Consider the following 19,044-nt stretch of genomic DNA (forward strand, 5'->3'; position numbering starts at 1 on the left):
GTTGTGGACAGGAGTCTTTTATACTGATAACAAGTTCAAACAGGTGCCATTAATACAGGTAATGAGTGGAGGACAGAGGAGCCTCTTAAAGAAGAAGATACAGGTCTGTGAGAGCCAGAAATCTTGCTTGTTTGAAGGTGACCTAATACTTATTTTCCACCGTGATTTGCAAATAAATTCTTTCAAAAATCAGACAATGTGATTGTCTGGATTTGTTTCCACATTTTGTCTCTCATAGTTGAGGTATACCTATGATGACAATTACAGGCCTCTCTCATCTTTTTAAGTGGGAGAACTTGCACAATCGGTGGCTGACTAAATACTTTTTTGCCCCACTGTGTGTGTGTGTGTGTGTGTGTATGTATATATATATATATATATATACACACACAAACACAGTGCCTTGAAAAAGTATTCATGCCCCTTGAAATTTTCCACATTTTCTCATATTACAACCAAAAACATAAATGTATTTTATTAAGATTTTATGTGATAGACCAGCACAAAGTGGCACATAATTGTGAAATGAAAGGAAAATGATAAATAGTTTTCCAATTTTTTTTACAAATAAATATCTGAAAAGTGTGGCGTGCATTTGTATTCAGCCCCCTTTACTCTGATAGCCCTAACTGAAATCTAGTGGAACCAATTTCCTTCAGAAGTCGCCTGATTAGTAAATAGAGTCCGCCTGTGTGTAATTTAATCTCCGTATAAATACAGCTTTTCTGTGAAGCCCTCAGAGGTTGGTTAGAGAACCTTAGTGAACAAACGGCATCATGAAGGCCAAGGAACACACCAGACAGGTCAGGGATAAAGTTGTGTAGATGTTTTAAGCAGGGTTAGGTTATAAAAAATATCCCAAGCTTTGAACATCTCATTGAGCACTGTGCAATCCATCATCCGAAAATGGAAAGAGTATGGCACAACTGCAAACCTACCAAGACATGGCCGTCCACCTAAACTGACAGGCCAGGCAAGGAGAGCATTATTCAGAGAAGCAGCCAAGAGGCCCATGGTAACTCTGGAGTAGCTGCAGAGATCCACAGCTCAGGTTGGAGAAGCTGGCCGCAGGACAACTATTAGTGGTGCACTCCACAAATCTGGTCTTTATGGAAGAGTGGCAAGAAGAAAGCCATTGTTCAAAGAAACCATAAGAAGTCCCGTTTGCAGTTTGTGAGAAGCCATGTGGAGGACACAGCATGTGGAAGAAGATGCTCTAGTCAGATGAGACCAAAATTAAACTTTTTGACCTAAAAGCAAAACGTTATGTGTGGCAGAAAACTAACATTGCACATCACCCTGAACGCACCATCTCCATCGTGAAACATGGTGGTGGCAGCATAATTTTATGGGAATGCTCTTTTTCAGCAAGGACAGGGAAGCTGATCGGAGTTGATGGGAAGATGAATGGAGTTAAATATAGGGCAATCTTGGAAGAAAACCTGTTTGAGTCTGCAAAAGACCTGAGACTGGGGCAGAGGTTCACCTTCCAGCAGGACAACAACCCTAAACATACAGCCAGAACTACAATGGAATGGTTTAGATCAAAGCATTATTATGTGTTAGAATGACCCAGTCAAAATCCAGACCTAAATCCAACTGAAAATCTGTGGCAAGACTTGAAAATTGCTGTTCACAGATGCTCTACATCCAATCTGACAGAGCTTGAGCTGTTTTGCAAAGAAGGATGGGCAAAAAATGTCACTCTCTTGATGTGCAAAGGTGGTGTAGACATACCCAAAAAGACGTGCAGCTGTAATTGCAGTGAAAGGTGGTTCTACAAAGTATTGACTGAATACAAATGCACGCCACACTTTTTAGATATGTATTTGTAAAAAAATTTGCAAAACCATTTATCAGTTTCCTTCCACTTCACAATTATGTGCCACTATGTGTTGGTCTATCACATAAAATCCCAATAAAATACATTTACGTTTTTGGTTGTAACATAACAAAATGTGGAAAATTTCAAGGGATATGAATACTTTTTCAAGGTACTGTATGTGTGTGTGTGTATGTATGTGTGTATGTATATATGTGTATATGTATATATATATATATATGTGTGTGTGTGTGTGTATATATATATATATATATATATATATATATATATATATATATATATATATATATATATATATATATATATATAAAATGTATACACACAGTATATAGACGCACACAAAAAAAAATCTGTGCATATATTTAGCGACAATGGGAGCCGTAGGAGGAAGGTGCACATATGCAAGGCAATATACAAAACAAGTTCATCTTCTTTCAGCTTCTTCTTTCTATCTTTCTATTATCCCACTAGAGCATACACACAAGAAACCTCCAGAAGTCTACAAGGGGGGCCCAAAGGTTTTGACTGCCTAGGGCCTACCATAGAGTTTAGTTCGGCACTGGGCTGATCAAATGCTGGCTCTCTCAATTTATTGATCAGATCCTAAAGAGATCTACAATTGCATCTCGCTGCTAATCTTTTTATGCAATCTTTATTATATGTTTGCAGAAGCAGTGTAATAAAGCACAACACATAGTTCCACAAGTCAAATAGTCATATGATAAAACATGTTACGGATCAGAAATCCAACAGCTGGGGGGGAATAGAGATGGACATGAGGGGAAAGTTGGGGAAGGGAAGAAACTGGGAAAAGGGACAAAAAGTGGAAGAGAGAGGGAGAACTACAGGAGAGAAGAGATTACTGAACCAAGCTAATTACATGAAATGGCTCACATGGCACAGTTTGTAGCACACAATAATCTGAGTTAAGGAAGGTTAAAAAAAGCACATAAATGTCTTTTACATTTACAACAAATCATTTACCGACATATATGCTGCCACTGTATTAGAGTGTATTGATTAAAGATCTGCGAGTTAGGAAGGGTAATTTTGTTTTACCTCATGAATCCAAGTAGTCCATAATTTATAAAATTGGCCATGTTTGTCCTTCTGGGTGAGAGACCAACGTTCAGCCTCAAATAGTTAGTACACAACTCTAAAGGGGTCAAAGATGCTACCGATCTTATGTTAGAAAGATGTTTGCAGAAGAAACCTAGCAATTGTGCATGACTCCAGTGGTCTGATGGAAATTCCCCATAGCTATTTAGTAACTTAGAGTCCATAGTTTACCTTGTGTCAAGAATTTGATGCACCATACCTCCCCATCTGAGCCCCATGTGCTTAAAAATGCAACTGTTTCTCCTTGCTGGAAGCCCAGGTAGCTAAAAAAGGAAATACAGGGGGTCCCCAGGTTACAAACAAGTTAGGGACTGTAGGTTTGTTCTTAAGTTGAATCTGTTTGTAAGTCGGAACAGGTACATTTTTTAAGTGTAGCTCCAGCCAAAAAAACTATTTTTAAGCTTTTTGGATAGCATAGGGAAGGGTTAACACCCCTATAACATTTGTTTTGCTGTCTATGCCCCTGTTAAGAAGATTTCACCTCACTTTCTGTCCCAATGACAATTGGATTTTGAAAATTTTGGGTTGTTGTGGAAACAAGCCTTGGTGATAAAGCATCAGTGGAGGTACCTTTTCCCCATAATAGCTCTTACAGGAGTGAATTTCCCTTCCTAGGGGTAGATTTCCTCTCACTTCCTGTTGTCTCCCTCCGTTTGTAAGTAGGAGTCGTTTGTAAGTCGGATGTTTGTAACTAGGGGACCCCCTGTAATGTAAATTGGTATGGGCACAAAGCATCTTGTTTATGACGGACGTGCCACTGCTTATTTTAAGTTCATTTACGGTGTCCCCAAGAAAACTGATTATATATGCAATTTAGGTCTCTTGACATAGTACCAGTGAAGTAACACACAATTAGGGCTGCCCCACATGGGGTGGGCTCAGTTGAAGTCCGCCTGCTCAGCGGAAAATCTGTCTGCTGTTCCCCGCTGAGCAGTGGCTGATCCATGTCCACTCCACTTATGCAGAATGGACACAGACACAGCCCACTCTCCTCTATGGGCTGTCAGATGTAAAGGAACCGCCTGTCCATTTACACCCGACTGCCATCTGATCCAATCCGCCAGACAAATGGGGAATTGATCCCCATCCATCTGTTTTTAGTGGACAGGATTGGGTGTCGGAGGGTGTCAATGGACTTGTGCCGCTCCATAGAGGGCAATGGATGGTCCAGTCGGGTCCGACTGAAAAACTGACAGACAGACCCAATCAGTCTGCCTGTGTGAAAGCCGTAGTAATGAAAAATAACCTTTACTTAACTGAAAACAGATACCAGGTTACAGAAATAGCAGTTTTGTATCTCACTCTTAGGCTGGGTTCACAGCCCCGGGGCAACCGCGGTACGCAGCGGAAAAGGGTCCTGTGCCTCTTTGGCTTCATTTCAGGTGCGAATTTAGGCAAAGATTCGGACCTGATTCGCACATGAATCAATGTACAGGGACACACCGGACCCCCTGCTGGGACCTGCGACAGCATCAGTGTGAACCCAGCCTTCGGTTCAGAGAGGACCAAACCTGCAGATCTTATGAATTTTAGTGGTCTTATAGCCCTCCTAACCAGGTAGTTAGTGAACGGGTTAAATGCTACAAAAACTGATGACAGCAGCTTCCTGTGTTTTCCCAAGTTTAGGAGGTAGTCCAGAAGCTTAAGATATCACTAAGCTGATTGGTCAGACTAAGAGCAGCTACTGCTTATTTCATTTTTCTGTAATAGGAAAGACTGTTGCTCTATTTATTCTATTCTTGGCTTTAGTTTCATCCAAGGTAAAATAATATTAACTTAATAGCTTATAATAACTTAATATAAAGATTGATATTGTAGATCAATCCAGCAATACATGAGTGCAGGATAAACTACTATATAATTTTTTATTTTTAGGCTTACATACCCTTTAAGGCTGAAATATAAAAACAAGGAAGAGGGGCGCCTCTGAGTATAAATCAATAATCATTTATTACAACAAACAATATCCACTCACATGGAAGACTGTAGTATTGCGTTCCGGTGCATCTCTGAATAGAGGAGAGGTTGGAGGACCACAAGTCTCAGCGAGTCCGTGCAGTGCTGGTCACACATCAAGTCCTGGCAGGGATGGATGGTGATGGCAGAACACGGTGGAAGTTCCCTCGGGTCTCCAGATGGCACTTCAGAATGGGTAGTAAGTTAAATAACAAAGACCAACGGTCTGTGGGTTCCAGGGAGGGGGTGGGGGGACGTCAAGGCCGATCGCCGGGCGCGCTGCCGTCTAAGGCTCGTACGGCTCCGTGGAGAGAGATGGTGACGGCCGTACGAGCCGTACGAGCCTTAGACGGCAGCGCGCCCGGCGATCGGCCTTGACGTCCCCCCACCCCCTCCCTGGAACCCACAGACCGTTGGTCTTTGTTATTTAACTTACTACCCATTCTGAAGTGCCATCTGGAGACCCGAGGGAACTTCCACCGTGTTCTGCCATCACCATCCATCCCTGCCAGGACTTGATGTGTGACCAGCACTGCACGGACTCGCTGAGACTTGTGGTCCTCCAACCTCTCCTCTATTCAGAGATGCACCGGAACGCAATACTACAGTCTTCCATGTGAGTGGATATTGTTTGTTGTAATAAATGATTATTGATTTATACTCAGAGGCGCCCCTCTTCCTTGTTTTTATCTTCCTCAGCCTATTGGACCCTGCTTCTGGTCTTTTATTGGTGGCAGCCCTGATAGACTTCCTCTTGTGTATATGTCTATATACACCTACAGTCACCTACCCTGCCATTGGACTATTTGGGATCTGTTATGTGAGGTATACCTGCTTTGCGCCTTTTTACTTGTTTTAAGGCTGAAATATAGGCATTTATATAAAAGTTAAAAATGCATTGTTATCCAATCAATTTAAAACTAATATGATTACTTGATGTCTATCTTTATATTAAAGTGATATACGAACGTAAACATATTTATTTATTTTTTTGTTTCGCTGTCCCCATTAGGTAGCTCTTTCTTATCTTTGTGTCCTGGTGACTGATGGCCACAAGGACAAGACTTGAGAGGATAAATATTGGTCAATGAACAATTCATTGATCACAGTTCATTTCTGATTAATTGATTCACCGATCCTCATCATATATGACTTTTCACACAGTAAGCAATCAAAGCCTGGTCCCTGGTCAGAAACCACTTCTGAGTCTCTAAACCATTCCATTATATTCAAGCCCCGAAGAAGGGGGAGATCTATGGACCCCTGAAGTGCGTTGGTTGTTTTTTGTCCATTCTGTGGTCATTTACTGAATCAATAAATCCATCCTGGCCTCTTGTATGGTTTGTAGCTCTTTCTGGTGCAGCTGTACTAGACCTGAAAAGCAACTATGAAAACCTTTTATCAGTTTAGGTTAAGCAGATAATTACCTGAACAAAGTATGCTGAATAGGAAAGAGCTGATGCTATGTGGCTGGTCTACAGGTTGGACAGGATGTCTGCTGTGTGTAGGAAACTTTTTACAAGGTCATTACTTCATACTTTTGTATGTTATTTCTTACCAGGTCAACTGGCCTCATGTGAATAAGACCTTCACCCCAAATTACAATTGGTACTTGGTGGAAGAAGTGGCCAAGCTTCAGAAGAAGGTTGTACTCTTACCTTGATTAGCATTATCTAAAGGACTGCTGTCACAAGTAAGTACACAGTTTTAAAAGGAGGTTGGTTAAAAATTGGTATCATAATATCCCTCTCCTCTCTGCCCCTTTCCCTCTAACCAACGCACTCACACTCCTTCCTCATTGCTATCAGTCTGACCCGTCTCTCCACTCTTTTCAGCAGCAGCTCACACAAATTTCCTGTCCCTCTGCTCTCTGCTAACTCCTAACTCCCCCCTTCATTCATTAAAGTGGAGCTCCAGTGTTTTTTTCTGTTTATTAAAAGTCAGAAGCTACAAAAGGTGTAGCTGCTGACTTTTAATAAACACACACTCACCTGTCCCAGCAGCCAATGATGTGGTCACCCGAACCGTCACTTCTCTCCCTCTCCTCTCTCCAGCGCCGGCATTTCAACTGTGGGCAACTGGCTGTGACAGCTTGCAGCTTCACAGCAGGGTGTGCACTGCGCCTACTGAATTCTCCGGCAGTCTCCTGGGACCTGTGACGTGTACCATAAGACTGCAGGGCGGGAAGCGATCCGTGGAAGTGGGAACGGGTACCTGTCAAAACTAGTGCTTAAAGCAGGACTTCTCCTTTTGGGTGGAGCTCCGCTTTAAGTCCACTCCACACAAACTCAGTCTGCACATTTTTAGCCTCTGCTCCAGTGTTCCTTCCTTCCAGCTGCAGCTCACTTATATATTGGGTTCCTATCTACAAGGATACTGTATTGCTTATGGATTAAACTGGATTTATTATTCCTCGATTGTGTGTGTTTCTTTTATTTTTTTTATCCTTGAGGAACCTTGAACTAATTTTCAGGTCTCAGGGAACCCCTGCTAGTTCATTGGGGTTTCATGGGATTAATGCCCCACTTACAGATCATGCCATTGACTCTGCCAAGTGGTGTTGGATCTGGAGCTTTGCAGGCACCATTAGATGGGGAGGGTCAATCAACCACATCTTAAGCAACCCCTAGTGACCTCTGGAGGAACCCTAGTTGAGAAAGGCTGCTGTAGAGTATTTTCTGAAAGTGGAGCAAAACTTTTTTATAAAGTTCCATTTCCAATGAAAAGTTCCACTCTACCTGCCCTTTTTGTATTAATATTTATACCAACTCTTGCTGGACCTATTATCAGCCTGATTTAATTGTCCTATTCTGGTCTACTATGTTTGTGCAAGTGCCACTGCTCCAGTCCTTCCCACCAGTTACAAGCCATACTTTTTCAGTTTCTCATGCAGTCTGTGTGGGCGAATAGGTAGTAGAGGTACTGTAGTTAATAGTAACCCCTTATAAAGAACACACTTCTATTTCCTATGTAAATGTGGTATTTTTCCATACATGCTCGGTACTTGATTGCTGTCAAGGCTTTAGAGAAGAATGTAGATGAGACCTCATCATAATGCAAGTGCAAGGCCTGCCAGGACATTGTAGTCATGGGACCTGCACCTATGACACAAACACAAGACTCATAAAGCTCCATACACACTATCAGATTTTCTGCTGATTTTGTCCTTCAGATTTACCAAAACCATATAATATCAGGTCAAACCTTAGGAGTTTCAATTTGTATGCAATCAAGCAGGCCCTTGCACTACATGGTTTTGGTAAATTTGAAGACAAAAATCAGCAGAAAATCTGATAGTGTGTATGGGGCTTAAGAATCACTTGTACGTTTTACTTAAATTAATAACAGGTTAAGGCATAACAGGCCCCAGAGTTTTATGGGAGGTACTGTGAGAACGTGTCTTTAACACTATATTCCTAATACTGGAGGTTTGCCATTGTTGTTCAGAGTGTCCTTGGTTGAGTTTGGAAAAGTATATATCAAGTTGCTCATATCTTTAAAGTGGTTGTAAATCTTCACATATACCCAGTGGAGTGAACAGCCTCAGATGATACACAGAGATTAAGCAAATCCTCCTACATAGGATTTACATGTTTACCTGCAGTCTTGTCCTTTCTACACCCCTTCAAAAGTGCAGAATGTTTTAAAAATCTTTCTTCATCTGTCAGGAGCAAAGAGGAGGGGGCGGAGAGACTGAATAGACAATCCCTGTTTTGAGCTCTCAACAGAGGAACAAAGCACCAGAGAGAAACAAAACTTAGAGCTTTGGAAAGAGACAAATAAACATTGCAGATATATGTAGTTTGCTTAGATTTCCTGACTGAGATTTACAACTACTTTAGGTCTGAATACAGGCGGTCCCCCCGGTTACAAACATGTGACTTACAAACCACTCCTACTTACAAACGGAGGGAGACAACAGGAACTGAGATAAAATCTACCCCAAGGAAGGGAAATTCACTCCTGTAAAAGTTATCATGGGAAAAAGGTGTCTCCACTGAAAATGTATCACCAATCCTTGTTTCCATAACAACCCGAAATTTTCAAAATCCAATTGTCCCATATATATTTCTCACTTTTATATCTGGGCTCCAGTTATTCCAGTCTCGGATGCCCATGCTGATATTTTTTTTAACTAGTCTGTTGTAATAAATAGAGCCTGGAGATTCTTTCAGGCCTCAAAGAACACTTTTACTTGTCCTGTGGTCTAAATGCTTTGCAAATCTGTTAGTATCATTACATGAAAAATGTACTGAAATGAAAAATTATCGCTTTAACAAAAGACAGCTCATATAGTAAGGATAAAAAATGGAGACGCAAAGATATTTTTTCATTGACTCTTCAATACCTTACAGAATGATGTATGCTTGTTGTGTGTATAGTACTGCAGATTTCTTTTGCTTTCTTTTGCTTTCCCTAATAATACCGCCCTACCAAAGTACAGCTGTTGTATAGGATAACTACCAGCTGGACGTGGCTTTCTGATGCCCCAGGTGCCGCAGGTAGGGTTGGCCATAAAAGTGAATGGCTGTACACCCCTGTATTTGTGTAAACACTGATGTATCTTGGTTTTACCTGCTGTTTGTTTACATCAGAAGGCTGGCAGGCAGTCAAGATTCTGGTGCAATATAAAGTAATGGCAAAAAAGAAAGATTTGTATTTACTTTCAGACTTGTGCATTACATAGTAACTTGATTTGACACTTGTTTAGACCTTTAGTTCTACTTTAAGAGGAAAACCTTCCAGGTTTTAAACATTGAAAAGCAGAATAGTTCAGAGTAAAATAACACAAAATGATATAAAGTCAGGGTTAATCTTGTTATGCGGTATTCTTTCTGGATTTCTTCCTTGATGATAGTTGTATATTTCAGTCTAGTGTATGCTGGCCAATGTAAAGAAAAAAGCTCAGTCTTTGTCATACTTAGGGATGAGCCGAACACCCCCCCCTGTTCGGTTCACACCAGAACTTGCAAACAGGCAAAAAATTCGTTTGAACACGCGAACACTGTTAAAGTCTATGGGACACGAACATGAATAATCAAAAGGGCTAATTTTAAAGGCTTATATGCAAGTTATTGTCATAAAAAGTGTTTGGGGACCTGGGTCCTTCCCCAGGGGACATGGATCAATGCAAAAAAAAGTTTTTTAAAACGGCCGTTTTTTCGGGAGCAGTGATTTTAATAATGCTTAAAGTGAAACAATAAAAGTGTAATATCCCTTTAAATTTCGTACCTGGGGGGGTGTCTATAGTATGCCTGTAAAGGGGCGCATGTTTCCTGTGTTTAGAACAGTCTGACAGCAAAATTACATTTCAAAGGAAAAAAAAGTCCCCCTAAAAATCCATACCAGACCCTTATCCGAGCATGCAACCTGGCAGGCCGCAGGAAAAGAGGGGGGGGGCGAGAGAGCGCCCCCCCTCCTGAACCATACCAGGCCACATAACCTCAACATTGGGAGGGTGCTTTGAGGTAGCCCCCCAAAACACCTTGTCCCCATGTTGATGAGGACAAGGACCTCATCCCCACAACCCTCGGCCGGTGGTTGTGGGGGTCTGCGGGCGGGGGGCTTATCGGAATCTGGAAGCCCCCTTTAACAAGGGGACCCCCAGATCCCAGCCCTCCCCCCTGTGTGAAATGGTAAGGGGGTTTTAAACGGCACCCCCCCAGGTACGAAATTTAAAGGGATATTACACTTTTATTGTTTCACTTTAAGCATTATTAAAATCACTGCTCCCGAAAAAACTTTTTTTTGCATTGATCCATGTCCCCTGGGGCAGGACCCAGGTCCCCAAACACTTTTTATGACAATACCATATATATAAGCCTTTAAAATTAGCACTTTTGATTTCTCCCATAGACTTTTAAAGGGTGTTCCGCAGCATTCGAATTTGCCGCGAACACCCCAAATTGTTTGCTGTTTGGCCAACTGGCGAACAGCCGATGTTCGAGTCGAACATGAGTTCAGCTCAAACTCGAAGCTCATCCCTAGTCATAGTGCTCAACCTATGAGAGTGCAGCATGTTGTATTGTGCATCATTTTGAAATTCCACAGGAACTAAAGAAAAACAGCTGCTTTTTTATTGATGAAACCGCATCCTGACTTTAAGTTGACATTTAGCAATAACAATTCCTTGAAGGACCCTCTGGGGTAGTTGGGTGTTAGAATTGTGCAACCCCAAAAGATGAGCGGTTTTAAAAAAAGAAGCAGCTCTGTCTACCCTCTTATCCTCATGGGAAGACACCAAAATGCAGATTGCAGAATCTTTTTTCTCTGGTTGACTGATGATACAAGACAGCAAACACTTGAGCGGAGCTTGAATGTGTTCCATTGCTAGCAGAATAAGCTTTATTATTTAGTTATTATTTTATTAAACTATTATAGCCTCAGAAACACTGCATCTCAGCATTTGCATTTTATTCTAAAAGCGAAAAAGATATTCTTCACATTTGTTTTAATCAATCTTCACGTTTTCCATGTGGGTTACAGGTATAGTTCAGCAGATAGTGATTGCTTCCAATACCCTTGTGGTATCAGTGTTATTAGGATCTGGAGTGGATTGCTAGAGTGTATGCTCTTGGAGATGTGAATGATACACTCTTCAACAAAATTTCACACCAGATAAGTGTTACCTGTCTACCCTTATTGCAGGGTGGATAAAATCCAATTTTTTTTTTTTTTTTTTTTTACATCTGATTTTTTTAATTTAAATCTGATTTTTTTTTTATTGTTATCCAATTTACTTTAATAAACTTCTTTTGGAGTAAAAATCTATCTAAAGATAGTTTTCTATTTAAGATACATTAATTATTTAGTTTATTCAGCATGAACTGGAGCTTAGTTATGTAGCATGAGGCTGTATATTTGGCAATATTCACATTTTTTGTAAACTCATTCAATAAAGCCAAGCTCTGCAAGCTGAGATAACATACACTGCATTGATGCAAAAAATGCTTTGATAAATCAAACTTCAGGAATATTCCTTTATCCCATTGTTTTGCAAATCTATGTACACTACAAACTGTATGATTGAATCAGTTCTGATATCACTGTTTTACTAACCTGCCAAGTTACTATTCTAAATAGGAAATACAAAAAATTACTAAAGCGCTGAAATGGATATTGTGAAACTAAATCCTGTGAAATATATCTAGAATGTGACTGGGAAAAAACAAATAATAAAAGCTGCAAACTTTAAAAAGTGCTCAGACACCTATACCAAGTAATTGATTAAAATATTAAGCTGCACTGATATTAACCTACCAGTCAAAACGTGCACAATTAATAAATAAAACAATCCCTCCACATTAAAAAATATAGATAGGAATAAATCAAATAAATCAAATAAGGGTCTGGTCAGGTCAGAAACCCTATACCAATAAACTGTGATCTTGTGCTCCACAGAATAAATTACAAACATCCACCTATAATATTGGGTATGTACACATATAGATAAATAAAATTTCTAAACATATCATCTGATATTAATAAAAATGATCTCATATAGTTCTCTCATATGGTTAAAAAATCTCATATTAAAATTATATGTTGAAAGCCGTTCTCAATTATAGATAGTATGCTTTATAATTGGGCTGAAGATTGATTTATTCAAAGATCTCCTAAATTTTCTATGTATTCTGAGGGCTTCCAGATGGATGTTCTCAGGTATTGCAAATATGTGAAATAAACAGAAAGGACATCATTGCGACTTTTTCACGTGTCGGGTGACGCAACGCGTAGGAGGAGTCAGTGACGTGAAGTATTGAGGCCAGTCAGCAGCTTGTCACAAGCGGTGTGAGGACTCACTGCGCCCCAAGTGGCTGATTGTTTTTTCTTCATCCAGGCATTGATTATCCAGGCTTATGTGAGTGCATCCAGTGAAGTGTTACTATTTAAAAATAATTGCTTACTGCGCAAAGATGTCCTTTCTGTTTATTTCACATATTTACAATACCTGAGAACATCCATCTGGAAGCCCTCAGAATACATAGGAAATTTGGGAGATCTTTGTGAATAGATCAATCTTCGGCCCAATTATAAAGCATACTATCTATAATTGAGAACGGCTTTCAACATATCATTTTAATATGAGATTTTTTAACCATATGAGAGAACTATATGAGATCATTTTAATATATCAGCGCAACTTAATATTTTAATTAATTATTCTAAATAGGAAACCTTCATTTTGTTTGCAAATATTAAAGATTCTAACTACCAGCAAAAATAAGTGCTTCAATTTAACCACTTCAGCCCCTGAAGGATTTGCCCCCTTCCTGACCAGGCCGTTTTTTGCGATTCGGCACTGCGTCGTTTTAACTGACAATTGCGCGGTCGTGCGACGTTGTACCCAAACAAAATGTATGCCCTTTTTTCCCCACAAATAGAGCTTTCTTTTGGTGGTATTTGATCACCTCTGCGTTTTTTATTTTTTGCGCTATAAACAAAAAAAAAGCAACATTTTTGAAAAAAAACACAAAATTTTGTAGTTTTTGCTATAATAAATATCCCCAATTTTTTTTTAAAACAAATTTTTTCCTCAGTTTAGGCCGATATGTATTCTTTTACATATTTTTGGTAAAAAAATCGCAATAAGCGTATATTGATTGGGGATAGATTTATGTCATTTTTATTATTATTATTTTTTTTTAACTAGTAATGGCGGCGATCTGCGTTTTTTATCGGGACTGCGATTTTGCGGCGGTCAGATCGGACACTTTTGACACTATTTTGGGACTATTGACATTTTTACAGCGATCAGAGGTAAAAATAGCTATTGATTACTGTATAAATGACATTGGCAGGGAAGGGGTTAACGCTAGTGGGCGATCAAGGGGTTAACTGTGTTCTCTAGGTGTGTTCTAACTGTAGGGGGATGGGACTGACTAGGGGAGGAAAGAGATTGGTGTTCATACTTGGTATGAACACACGATCTGTCTCCCCTCTGCTGAGAGAACCGGGATTTGTGTGTTTACACACACAGATTCCAGTTCTCGCTATGTCATGAGCGACCGCGGGTGCACGTCAGTAATCGCACCTGCCGGGCACACGCATCGTCTCCAGGGCAGCGCGCCTGCTGTCACGTCTTAAAGGAGCGACGTACAGCTATGGTTATTTGCCCAGCCAAACCATCCTGCCATATAACTGCAGTATACCTGTCATTTCAGGTCCATCATGACATCGCCTGTTAGCGGGCATCCACTCACCTGCTTCCGGCACGTCCCTCACCTTGTTGTGTCACTGCCGCATCACCTGCCGACCCATTAAAGTGAATAGAACTGTCAGTGAGTCAACAGCGGGTCAAAGGAGAAGCCGCTGAGGGACAGAGATGTAGTGTAAATATGAGATGTAAGGTCTTTTTAACCCCAGATTTCATATTTAAGAGGTCCTGTTATGCATTTTTCTATTACAGGGGATGTTTACATTCCTTGTAATAGGAATAAAAGTGACCCAAGCATTTTTTTTTAAAAGGGCAGTGTAAAAATAAAAAGTAACAAATAAGAAAAAACAAAATGTAAAGCGCCCCATCTCGCCGAGCGTAAGTCACGTCCGCATATGAAAACGGTGTTCAAACCACACATGTGAGGTATCGCCATGAGCGAGAGCAATAATTCTAGCACTAGACCTCCACTCACTCTAAACATGTAACCTGTAGAAACGTCGCCTATGGATGCCATTCCATAAGCGGGTGAAATTTTGAAGCGTGTCATGTTGGGTATCAGTTTACTCAACGTAACATTATCTTTCATGATATAAAAAAAAAAAACTGGGCTAACTTTACCAACGTCTTATTTTTTAAGTCAAAACAGTGTATTTTTTCCAAAAAAAAAAGTGCGCTTGTAATACGCAAATACGGAGTGACAGAAAGTATTGCAATGACCACCATTTTATTCTCTAGGGTGTTAGAAAATAAATAAATATATATATATATATATATATATATATATATATATATATATAATGTTTGGGGGTTCTAAGTAATTTTCTAGCAAAAAATATGATTTTAACTTGTAAACAACAAATCTCAAAAAGAGGCTCGGTCCTTAAGTGGGTAAAGTGTACTCTGTAAAATGTTGCATCATTTTGGCAGTGTTATTTAAAAAAAAAAAAGAGAAATCAATAAAAGCAAATACAAGCAGTCAGTGAGCTGTTAAATTTATCCAGAAAACACTGCAACTTTGCTAAGTCAGGAAGCCTACTTAATTTTGAGTTAATCTGGGTTTTCTATAATCTGTTTCAGCCAGGATCATCGGGTTTTTCACACTGGTTCCTGACTGAGCTGCAGACTCTAATAGCAAAATTCTGTGCTGTGTTCTATTCTGTGCTCCAGTTCGAATGATGAGGCTATAGGTAACTTTATGTATTTACAGTATCTCACAAAAGTGAATACACCCCTCACATTTTTGTAAATATTTTATTATATCTTTTCATGTGACAACACTGAAGAAATGACATTTTGCTACAATGTAAAGTACAGCTTGTATAACAGTGTAAATTTGCTGTCCCCTCAAAATACCTCAACACACAGCCATTAATGTCTAAACCGCTGGCAACAAAAGTGAGTACACCCCTAAGTGAAAATGTCCAAATTGGGCCCAATTAGGCAGTTTACCTCCCTGGTGTCATGTGACTCTTTAGTGTTACAAGGTCTCAGGTGTGAATGGGGAGCAGGTGTGTTAAATTTAGTGTTATCGTTCTCACTCTCTCATACTGGTCACTAGAAGTTCAACATGGCACCTCAGGCGAACTTTCTGAGGATCTGAAAAAAAGAATTGTTGCTCTACATAAAGATATATAAGAAGATTGCCAAGGCCCTGAAACATCTGAAGCACAGTGGCCAAGACCATACAGCAGTTTAACAGGACAGGTTCCACTCAGAACAGGCCTCGCCATGGTCGACCAAAGAAGTTGAGTGCATGTGCTCATTGTCCTATCCAGAGGTTGTCTTTGGTAAATAGACGTCTGAGTGTTGTCAGCATTGCTGCAGAGGTTGAAGGGGTGGGGGGTCAGCCTGTCAGTGCTCAGACCATACGCCGCACACTGCATCAAATTGGTCTGCATGGCTGTCATCCCAGAAGGAAGCCTCTTCTAAAGATGATGCGCAAGAAAGCCTGCAAACAGTTTGCTGAAGACAAGCAGACTAAGGACATGGATTACTGGAACCATGTCCTGTGGTCTGATAAGACCAAGATAAGCTTATTTGGTTCAGATGGTGTCAAGCGTGTGTGGCGGCAACCAGATGAGGAGTACAAAGACGAGTGTGTCTTGCCTACAGTCAAGCATGGTGGTGGGAGTGTCATGGTCTGGGGCTGCATGAGTGCTGCTGGCACTGGGGAGCTACAGTTCATTGAGGGAACCATGAATGCCAACATGTACTGTGACATACTGAAGCAAAGTATGATCCCCTCCCTTTGGAGACTGGGCTGCAGGGCAGTATTCCAACATGGTAATGACTCCAAAGACACCTCCAAGACGACCACTGCCTTGCTAAAGAAGCTGAGGGTAAAGGTGATGGCCTGGCCAAGCATGTCTCCAGACCTAAACCCTATTGAGCATCTGTGGGGCATCCTCAAATGGAAGGTGGAGGAGCGCAAGATCTCTAACATCCACCAGCTCCGTGATGTCGTCATGGAGGAGTGGAAGAGGACTTCAGTGGCAACCTATGAAGCTCTGGTGAACTCCATGCCCAAAAGGGTTAAGGCAGTGCTGGAAAATAATGGTGGTGACACAAAATATTGACACTTTGGGCCCAATTTGGACATTTTCACTTAGGGGTGTACACACTTTTGTTGTCAGCAGTTTAGACATTAATGGCTGTGTGTTGGGTTATTTTGAGTGGACAGCAAATTTACATTGTTATACAAGCTGTACACTCACTACTTTACATTGTAGCAAAGTGTCATTTCTTCAGTGTTGTCACATGAAAAGATATAATAAAATAGTTACAAAAATGTGAGGGGTGTACTCACTTTTGTGAGATACTGTAGGTTGTTGGGTATCCATCTCTACACAAGATAAATGGTTGGCAAAAATAAGAACCACACAATGGGTCATGTTTGATCAGATTTTATTTTTGTTTGACTAAAATGTAGGATTAATAACAGACCACAGTTGTAGTATCAATACATTTTTCTCTGAATAATTAATTGCTATTCATTTAGTATTTTTTGGTTCAGAGGATAATATGTTCTTTTAGTAATGTAACTTGGAGGTAGGGTTGTTGTGTAATCTAATTTCTGCAAATGCAGAGGTTTGCATCTCATTCTGTATAGAAACGTCCTTGTACGCAGGTGTTCATGCCTTTGTGGATTTATCTATAAACATATTATAGCCTTTGTTGTGTCTCAAAAAACCCAAACCTGGATCATTTCTAGTTTTAGCTCAGATTTAATGAAGTGTTCAATGTTTTTATTCAATTATTTTTTCAAAATGCAAAACAGTCCAAGACAAAAAAAAAAAAAAAAAAATGTTTTTAATTGATTGCAGAGAGATGGGATTGAGATTACCCTGATTTAACCAATCAGAAAAACGTAATCAATATCAAAGACCCTACTATCGTTTTTATTCTTGTTTTGACTGAAAAGATCTTGCAATGAACCATATTGAACTTCAGAATCCACCAAACTCTGGTAGTTGATTTAACTCATGGGTAGTAGATTGCTTGGTTTCTGTTGAGTAAGTACTGACTTCCATCGCCGGAGGAGAGGAAAGATGTCTGCCATCACTGGACTGGCCAGAAGACCCTTGGGGAAATGTTTACACCGGCTGGCTACCTGGGAACAAAATTCTCTCAATTATCTCTGAATGCTGGTGAATACAAAAATTTTTTATTGATCTTACACATGTACAGGTTTATACACACACACATACAGTAACAGTTGACATTATCATTCATTGTTTTAAAGTGGTTCTAAAGCCTTAAGGTTTTCACCTTAATGCATTAAAGGTGTTGTAAAGGCAGAAGGTTTTTTATCTTAATGCGTTCTTTGCATTAGGATAAAAAGCCTTCTGTGTGTAGCAGCCTCCCCAGCAACCCCTAATACTTACCTGAGCCCCATCTCTGTCCAGCGATGTCCACGAGTCCCTCAGCCGTCCGGGACTCTCTTCATGATTGGCTGAAATACAGCAGCGGTGCCATTGGCACCTGCAGCTGTCAATCAAAGTCAGTTAGCCAATCAGGAGAGAGAGGGGGCGTGTCCAAACAGCAGCTCCGTGTAGGAATGGACACACAGAGCTGCAGCTCGGCTTGGGTGCCCCCACCACAAGCTGCTTGCTGTGGGGACACTCAACAGGAGGGAGGGGCCAGGAGCAGCAAAGAGGCACCCGGGCTTTGCAGGATCCCCCAGGTATAATCCAGAGATGTTTTCCTCAATTTAAAGTAAGAAAGAGGCTAGATAGTGATTTATATCCCCTGTACAAATCCACTGCACAGAGGAGGTAAGTATAACATGTTTATTATTTATTTTTTTTTTTTTTTAAATGAGACTTTACAATCACTTTAAGGTGAAAAACCTTCTGTGTTGCAAAATGACTCCTAATCCCTGTTTATAGTCACCTGAGCCCTATCGGATCCAGTGATGTGCACTAGAGCAGGGGCTCTCGCCGCTGTCAATGATAGCAGCGCTGCTGTCAATAAAATGCTGTGCCGAGGGCCAAGCCTCCCTTTCTGTGTCAATAGATGCAGACAAGGCAGGGAACGAGCATGCAGGGGACCCCAGAAGAAGTGGCTCGGGGCTGCTCTGTGCAAAACCATGTTTGTTATTTTAATTTAAAAAAAAATGAAGCTTTAATGTCTCTTCAAGATGGCCATAAATTATACAATTTTCTTGTTCAATTTCTTTTAGATTTACCTTCAACTGTGTAGTGCAAAGGCCCGCCTGACTGCTCACAAATTTAAAGTGTTTGCGTTTTAACATCGTATTTTGTGGTTTTGGTAAATCTAAAGGTAAATTTTACAAGAAAATTGTATAAAGTATCGACAGTCTTAGCTTTGTATCTGAAGCTAGTCAAGTTGTAGATAAAATACCCAATTCTCATGCTTACAGAAGTTAATGCTGAAATCCTAGACAAACAAATACTTGTCTAAAATGTGTGTCTAAAATACACATACACATACAACCGTCTTATCT

The 19,044-nt window shown here is 40.3% G+C and overlaps 1 protein-coding gene across 3 annotated transcripts in view; it reads left to right on the top strand.

Moving 5' to 3' along the window:
• DGKA (diacylglycerol kinase alpha) overlaps window positions 1-19,044 on the top strand; it is a 340,054-nt gene that overhangs the window by 177,870 nt on the left and 143,140 nt on the right. For all 3 annotated transcript variants that reach the window (XM_073613952.1, XM_073613953.1, XM_073613954.1), the window contains exon 4: window positions 6,480-6,611. The gene's annotated coding sequence lies outside the window, so the exon portion shown is untranslated. The remainder of the gene's footprint in view (window positions 1-6,479; window positions 6,612-19,044) is intronic.

The sequence above is a fragment of the Aquarana catesbeiana genome, linkage group LG02 (genome assembly GCF_042186555.1).
Source record: "Aquarana catesbeiana isolate 2022-GZ linkage group LG02, ASM4218655v1, whole genome shotgun sequence".
Lineage (NCBI taxonomy): Eukaryota > Metazoa > Chordata > Amphibia > Anura > Ranidae > Aquarana > Aquarana catesbeiana.